We start from the raw sequence: 7,500 nt of genomic DNA, 5'->3' as shown, positions 1-7,500 counted from the left end.
CGGCAATCACTCCACCTGCGCCCCACTCCAACCGCCCAACTCGAAACTCCAGCGGATGAACGGCGGACTTTTCCCGCAGTCGCAATGTGCAATCCACCCCTATAACATGCGTTTCATGAAGAGTTATCTCCAATATGCGACATTCCCGCTGTCCCTATACATGAGCTGCGGGCTGTACCAGTTACGAGCTAGAGACGCGACCGCGTTGCTCTCTGTACGAATGCCGATGCTGAGCGGTCAGCTAGGAGGCGCTCCATCCATGTCGGTACCGGTGAGCGTTGCACTCGCAGTCGCAAGAACGTACGGCAAGTATATTACCTGGAAGAGTCAATGACAGTCCACGCCCCCCTGCGTGGGAAGAGTCTTTCTAGGCCATGACCCACCGGAAGGGCGCAGCGTCCCCCACCCCAGACATGTGACGTCACACCATCGGTATTGACGACTAGACTGATTCCTTATAATCATTTGCCATACACCGGTGGAAGCTGCCGAGACGAGTAACTACATAGCGGGCTCGCCGTGTCACTAATGTACAGAGATACAACAGTTTCGACTGGAACCGGATTAAACGTATACACGGCGCTGATTAGTAATAGATAGAGCCATCAGAATACAGATAATGTATACAACTGTCCGTATACATGCTGAAAGACTCTGCTCACAATCACAACCACACGTCAGCCACACACCCTTATCACGCACTACTCTCTGCCTGTAACACGCACACAGACAATATGTAAGCACCAGCATGGAACAACACCCAGTGCATCCTCTCCGCCACATTAGACAATCCACACTGTCATAACCAGACTGGGAGGTCCACTCAGAAAACAGAATATCCCACCCACCCGACAACCACCATTGCTCAGCCAAGCCACCAACACCCACACATGTCCTACACAGGGGTGCACCCAACATCACAATACTGCCTCCTCTCACAGCACACAAACAATGGCAGGAATGAAAGACACAGGTCTGCCACAAGCATGGAATGAGAGCGCCGCCTGTCATGAGCCAAAGGTGCATCCTGACGTGGCAAATCAGATGATGCCGCAGGCATCCACTTACTATAATCACAATCAACAAACCGGCCGCCCCGCCCCGCCCCCCATTAAACCTTTCCTTACAACAATGTGTACCTTAACCTAACCTATATCGTACCGTAACCTAACCTATATCGTACCGTAACCTAACCTATGTCGTACCGTAACCTAACCTATGTCGTACCGTAACCTAACCTATGTCGTACCGTAACCTAACCTATGTCGTACCGTAACCTAACCTATGTCGTACCGTAACCTAACCTATGTCGTACCGTAACCTAACCTATGTCGTACCGTAACCTAACCTATGTCGTACCGTAACCTAACCTATGTCGTACCTTAACCTAACCTATGTCGTACCTTAACCTAACCTATGTCGTACCTTAACCTAACCTATGTCGTACCTTAACCTAACCTATGTCGTACCTTAACCTAACCTATGTCGTACCTTAACCTAACCTATGTCGTACCTTAACCTAACCTATGTCGTACCTTAACCTAACCTATGTCGTACCTTAACCTAACCTATGTCGTACCTTAACCTAACCTATGTCGTACCTTAACCTAACCTATGTCGTACCTTAACCTAACCTATGTCGTACCTTAACCTAACCTATGTCGTACCTTAACCTAACCTATGTCGTACCTTAACCTAACCTATGTCGTACCTTAACCTAACCTATGTCGTACCTTAACCTAACCTATGTCGTACCTTAACCTAACCTATGTCGTACCTTAACCTAACCTATGTCGTACCTTAACCTAACCTATGTCGTACCTTAACCTAACCTATGTCGTACCTTAACCTAACCTATGTCGTACCTTAACCTAACCTATGTCGTACCTTAACCTAACCTATGTCGTACCTTAACCTAACCTATGTCGTACCTTAACCTAACCTATGTCGTACCTTAACCTAACCTATGTCGTACCTTAACCTAACCTGTATTGCGCCTTAACCTAACCTGTATTGCGCCTTAACCTAACCTGTATTGCGCCTTAACGTAACCTGTATTGCGCCTTAACGTAACCTGTATTGCGCCTTAACGTAACCTGTATTGCGCCTTAACGTAACCTGTATTGCGCCTTAACGTAACCTGTATTGCGCCTTAACGTAACCTGTATTGCGCCTTAACGTAACCTGTATTGCGCCTTAACGTAACCTGTATTGCGCCTTAACGTAACCTGTATTGCGCCTTAACGTAACCTGTATTGCGCCTTAACGTAACCTGTATTGCGCCTTAACGTAACCTGTATTGCGCCTTAACGTAACCTGTATTGCGCCTTAACGTAACCTGTATTGCGCCTTAACGTAACCTGTATTGCGCCTTAACGTAACCTGTATTGCGCCTTAACGTAACCTGTATTGCGCCTTAACGTAACCTGCATTGCGCCTTAACGTAACCTGCATTGCGCCTTAACGTAACCTGTATTGCGCCTTAACGTAACCTGTATTGCGCCTTAACGTAACCTGTATTGCGCCTTAACGTAACCTGTATTGCGCCTTAACGTAACCGATATTGCGCCTTAACGTAACCTATATTGCGCCGTAACGTAACCTATATTGCGCCGTAACGTAACCCACATTGCCCCTTAACGTAACCCACATTGCCCCTTAACGTAACCCACATTGCCCCTTAACGTAACCCAACACACGTTGGGCCTTAACCCAACACACGTTGGGCCTTAACCCAACACACGTTGGGCCTTAACCCAACACACGTTGGGCCTTAACCCAACACACGTTGGGCCTTAACCCAACACACGTTGGGCCTTAACCCAACACACGTTGGGCCTTAACCCAACACACGTTGGGCCTTAACCCAACACACGTTGGGCCTTAACCCAACACACGTTGGGCCTTAACCCAACACACGTTGGGCCTTAACCCAACACACGTTGGGCCTTAACCTGCTCTGTAATTGTCATACGACGCGTTAAATTAGTGTAGTGTTGCCTAACTGCAACCCCCGCAATATAGTTTGCTACTCGCACTGCCCGGTCCCCAGTGTATCGCTTCATGTTAAACACCTTGCAGCTATACACTGTAATGTGGATGGCAGCAGGACGTACATGCTCAATGCCCTTTGCAGTTGTTCATTGGCATTTGCAGTTGTTCATTGGCATTCGCATGTGCGAAGCACTTAGCCTACGCTGTGGTACGGCCTGTGTCAACTGTCCGCTGATGTTGTACGTCCAAATCACACACTGTACTGCACATTGGTCCTCATGTACTGAATGATACATCGTGGTACATGTGACCGTACAACGACTGCGCCAACAACGGCGAACCATGCGGTCCAAATGTTGTGCACTCAGCTACGTGTCGTCTCCCTATAAGAGCTGGATTGCAGTGTGGTATGCCCTGGATGGCGATCAGCATGAGCCGTCTGTTGATGTAGTGGCGCGTGTTGTCAGACGTAGTCGTCTCTTCTCACACACCGTGATAGCATGGTGCACTGCGTTCCACATCTGCGACATGCGACAGAGGCCGGTTGACAGTCGTTCGCGCAATGGACATCGCATACGTACGGGGGCCACCTTCCACGTGTTCGCGAAGCGTGCACATGTTGTTGCGTGTATGTGGGCAGACATAGTGTGTCGTGACACCTGACACAGGCATGCAACAATCGTTGAATTTGCAAATGGCGATGGACGCCTACGTTTGCTGGTGACGTTATGCAAATGAACAACTGGTAAACCGTTGTGGTGCGGTTGTTCTCGCTAGAGGTGAATCAGTGATGGCGACGATCGGTTGAGCTACCAACCGGTTGTTCCAGCGATACCCACCATGCCCACGAACGTGAATGGCATCTGGGTGTGAAGCGATACGCGGCGGTGGCTGGGTGGGACCGTCCCCGGCCGGTGAGGGGGGGCCTCCCGGCGTGCTGGCCGCGCGGTGCGTGGGCGCACGCGCTACAGCCGGCTGGTGGGGGCGGCCAGTGGCAGGCGCGCCGGCCGACGGAGGCGGCAGGCGGCGCAGCTGCGCGCCGGCGCACCCTGCACGCGGCGCCGTGCGGCCAAAGTAGGTCCTCGCGGGCCCGGTGCGAAGCGCGGTGGACATCTGCAGTGTGCTGGTCCGATTGAGGACTGTGTGCGCTGAGGATGCGCCGCCGCCCGGCGCTCGGCGCCGCGACGCCGTCTGCTGCTCGGTCGCCTCTGCGGTTCTCGCAGGTGGTTTGTATCGCAGCTGTGCGGACGTGTTGGCGCGTGCGCTGTGCTGGGAGAGTTCGCTTCGGCACCCAAGTGGGGCTTTTGTCCTTCTGTGGCGCTGGCGTTGGAGCTGCCGGTCACCGTAGGTGGCGCGTGTTGTCTCCCGCCGGCAATGCCACGACAGCACGCTCCCGGGCCTCTGTCGGCAGCGGCAAGCTCAGTTGGGAGCACGGGTGGTCGCACCTAAAGCGTCTACTCGCCAAACTCCGGGCGATTGCGCCTCTCTCGAACCCGACCAAGTACTTAGGACGGCGCTGCGCGCCGCCGGGACCTGAGAGGGTTTCGAGGTGTATTGTGCAGGGGAGCTCAGCCTCCTCCTGTTTGCAGAATAATTGAGCGGACGCTTGCGTGTTCGCGCGGGCCCCCGGGACACACTCCCGGGCGGCCGGCTGCTCAGCTCTAGTTGACGCAGCTCCCTGGTTGATCCTGCCAGTAGTCATATGCTTGTCTCAAAGATTAAGCCATGCATGTCTTAGTACAAGCCGCATTAAGGTGAAACCGCGAATGGCTCATTAAATCAGTTATGGTTCCTTAGATCGTACCCACGTTACTTGGATAACTGTGGTAATTCTAGAGCTAATACATGCAAACAGAGTCCCGACCAGAGATGGAAGGGACGCTTTTATTAGATCAAAACCAATCGGTCGGCTCGTCCGGTCCGTTTGCCTTGGTGACTCTGAATAACTTTGGGCTGATCGCACGGTCCTCGTACCGGCGACGCATCTTTCAAATGTCTGCCTTATCAACTGTCGATGGTAGGTTCTGCGCCTACCATGGTTGTAACGGGTAACGGGGAATCAGGGTTCGATTCCGGAGAGGGAGCCTGAGAAACGGCTACCACATCCAAGGAAGGCAGCAGGCGCGCAAATTACCCACTCCCGGCACGGGGAGGTAGTGACGAAAAATAACGATACGGGACTCATCCGAGGCCCCGTAATCGGAATGAGTACACTTTAAATCCTTTAACGAGTATCTATTGGAGGGCAAGTCTGGTGCCAGCAGCCGCGGTAATTCCAGCTCCAATAGCGTATATTAAAGTTGTTGCGGTTAAAAAGCTCGTAGTTGGATTTGTGTCCCACGCTGTTGGTTCACCGCCCGTCGGTGTTTAACTGGCATGTATCGTGGGACGTCCTGCCGGTGGGGCGAGCCGAAGGCGTGCGACGCGCCTCGTGCGTGCTCGTGCGTCCCGAGGCGGACCCCGTTGCAATCCTACCAGGGTGCTCTTGAGTGAGTGTCTCGGTGGGCCGGCACGTTTACTTTGAACAAATTAGAGTGCTTAAAGCAGGCAAGCCCGCCTGAATACTGTGTGCATGGAATAATGGAATAGGACCTCGGTTCTATTTTGTTGGTTTTCGGAACCCGAGGTAATGATTAATAGGGACAGGCGGGGGCATTCGTATTGCGACGTTAGAGGTGAAATTCTTGGATCGTCGCAAGACGAACAGAAGCGAAAGCATTTGCCAAGTATGTTTTCATTAATCAAGAACGAAAGTTAGAGGTTCGAAGGCGATCAGATACCGCCCTAGTTCTAACCATAAACGATGCCAGCCAGCGATCCGCCGCAGTTCCTCCGATGACTCGGCGGGCAGCCTCCGGGAAACCAAAGCTTTTGGGTTCCGGGGGAAGTATGGTTGCAAAGCTGAAACTTAAAGGAATTGACGGAAGGGCACCACCAGGAGTGGAGCCTGCGGCTTAATTTGACTCAACACGGGAAACCTCACCAGGCCCGGACACCGGAAGGATTGACAGATTGATAGCTCTTTCTTGATTCGGTGGGTGGTGGTGCATGGCCGTTCTTAGTTGGTGGAGCGATTTGTCTGGTTAATTCCGATAACGAACGAGACTCTAGCCTGCTAACTAGTCGCGTGACATCCTTCGTGCTGTCAGCGATTACTTTTCTTCTTAGAGGGACAGGCGGCTTCTAGCCGCACGAGATTGAGCAATAACAGGTCTGTGATGCCCTTAGATGTTCTGGGCCGCACGCGCGCTACACTGAAGGAATCAGCGTGTCTTCCTAGGCCGAAAGGTCGGGGTAACCCGCTGAACCTCCTTCGTGCTAGGGATTGGGGCTTGCAATTGTTCCCCATGAACGAGGAATTCCCAGTAAGCGCGAGTCATAAGCTCGCGTTGATTACGTCCCTGCCCTTTGTACACACCGCCCGTCGCTACTACCGATTGAATGATTTAGTGAGGTCTTCGGACTGGTACGCGGCATTGACTCTGTCGTTGCCGATGCTACCGGAAAGATGACCAAACTTGATCATTTAGAGGAAGTAAAAGTCGTAACAAGGTTTCCGTAGGTGAACCTGCGGAAGGATCATTACCGACTAGACTGCATGTCGTTCGATGTGCGTGTCGTGTCGCGCAACACGCTACCTGTACGGCTCGCAGTAGCCGTGCGCCGCGTGCGGAACCACGCGTGCTTCTCAAAACTAACGCCAATGTTGTGTGGTACGAGCGCTGAAGCGCTGGAGCGGCTGGCCTGCGGCACCTGGCGCCTGGCGCCGGTTTTGAATGACTTTCGCCCGACTGCCTGTCCGCTCCGGTGTGGAGCCGTACGACGCCCATCGGCCGTGAGGCCGTTGGACACAGAACGCTTGAACAGGGGCCGCCACACGCCTACGTCCCGCCTATGCAACTGTCTTGAAAGAGACAGTGGAAACTAAGAAAAGATCACCCAGGACGGTGGATCACTCGGCTCGTGGGTCGATGAAGAACGCAGCAAATTGCGCGTCGACATGTGAACTGCAGGACACATGAACATCGACGTTTCGAACGCACATTGCGGTCCATGGATTCCGTTCCCGGGCCACGTCTGGCTGAGGGTCGGCTACGTATACTGAAGCGCGCGGCGTTTGCCCCGCTTCGCAGACCTGGGAGCGTCGCGGCCGCCTGTGGGGCCGGCCGCGCCTCCTGAAACGTGCGATGCGCGCCCGTCGCCTGGCGGTTCGCATACCGGTACTTACTCGGTAGCGTGCACAGCCGGCTGGCGGTGTGGCGTGCGACACCTCGTACAACGACCTCAGAGCAGGCGAGACTACCCGCTGAATTTAAGCATATTACTAAGCGGAGGAAAAGAAACTAACAAGGATTCCCCCAGTAGCGGCGAGCGAACAGGGAAGAGTCCAGCACCGAACCCCGCAGGCTGCCGCCTGTCGTGGCATGTGGTGTTTGGGAGGGTCCACTACCCCGACGCCTCGCGCCGAGCCCAAGTCCAACTTGAATGAGGCCACGGCCCGTAGAG

At 53.5% G+C, this 7,500-nt stretch overlaps 3 non-coding genes across 3 annotated transcripts in view; all 3 read left to right on the top strand.

The window, feature by feature from the left end:
* The first annotated feature begins 4,669 nt into the window (after positions 1–4,669).
* Positions 4,670–6,579, top strand: LOC124593024. Its single transcript, XR_006977776.1, has one exon. It is a non-coding gene; the product is annotated as a small subunit ribosomal RNA (ribosomal RNA).
* A 351-nt stretch (positions 6,580–6,930) lies between these two features.
* Positions 6,931–7,085, top strand: LOC124593127. Its single transcript, XR_006977849.1, has one exon. It is a non-coding gene; the product is annotated as a 5.8S ribosomal RNA (ribosomal RNA).
* A 188-nt stretch (positions 7,086–7,273) lies between these two features.
* Positions 7,274–7,500, top strand: part of LOC124593068 — a 4,222-nt gene continuing 3,995 nt past the window's right edge. Inside the window, exon 1 of the ribosomal RNA XR_006977816.1 lies at positions 7,274–7,500. This exon is cut by the window's right edge and continues 3,995 nt beyond it. This is a non-coding gene — a ribosomal RNA (large subunit ribosomal RNA).

The sequence above is a fragment of the Schistocerca americana genome, unplaced genomic scaffold (genome assembly GCF_021461395.2).
Source record: "Schistocerca americana isolate TAMUIC-IGC-003095 unplaced genomic scaffold, iqSchAmer2.1 HiC_scaffold_97, whole genome shotgun sequence".
NCBI lineage: Eukaryota > Metazoa > Arthropoda > Insecta > Orthoptera > Acrididae > Schistocerca > Schistocerca americana.
Note: the sequence above shows the minus strand (reverse complement) of the source record. Positions and strands in the feature narration are given on the sequence as shown.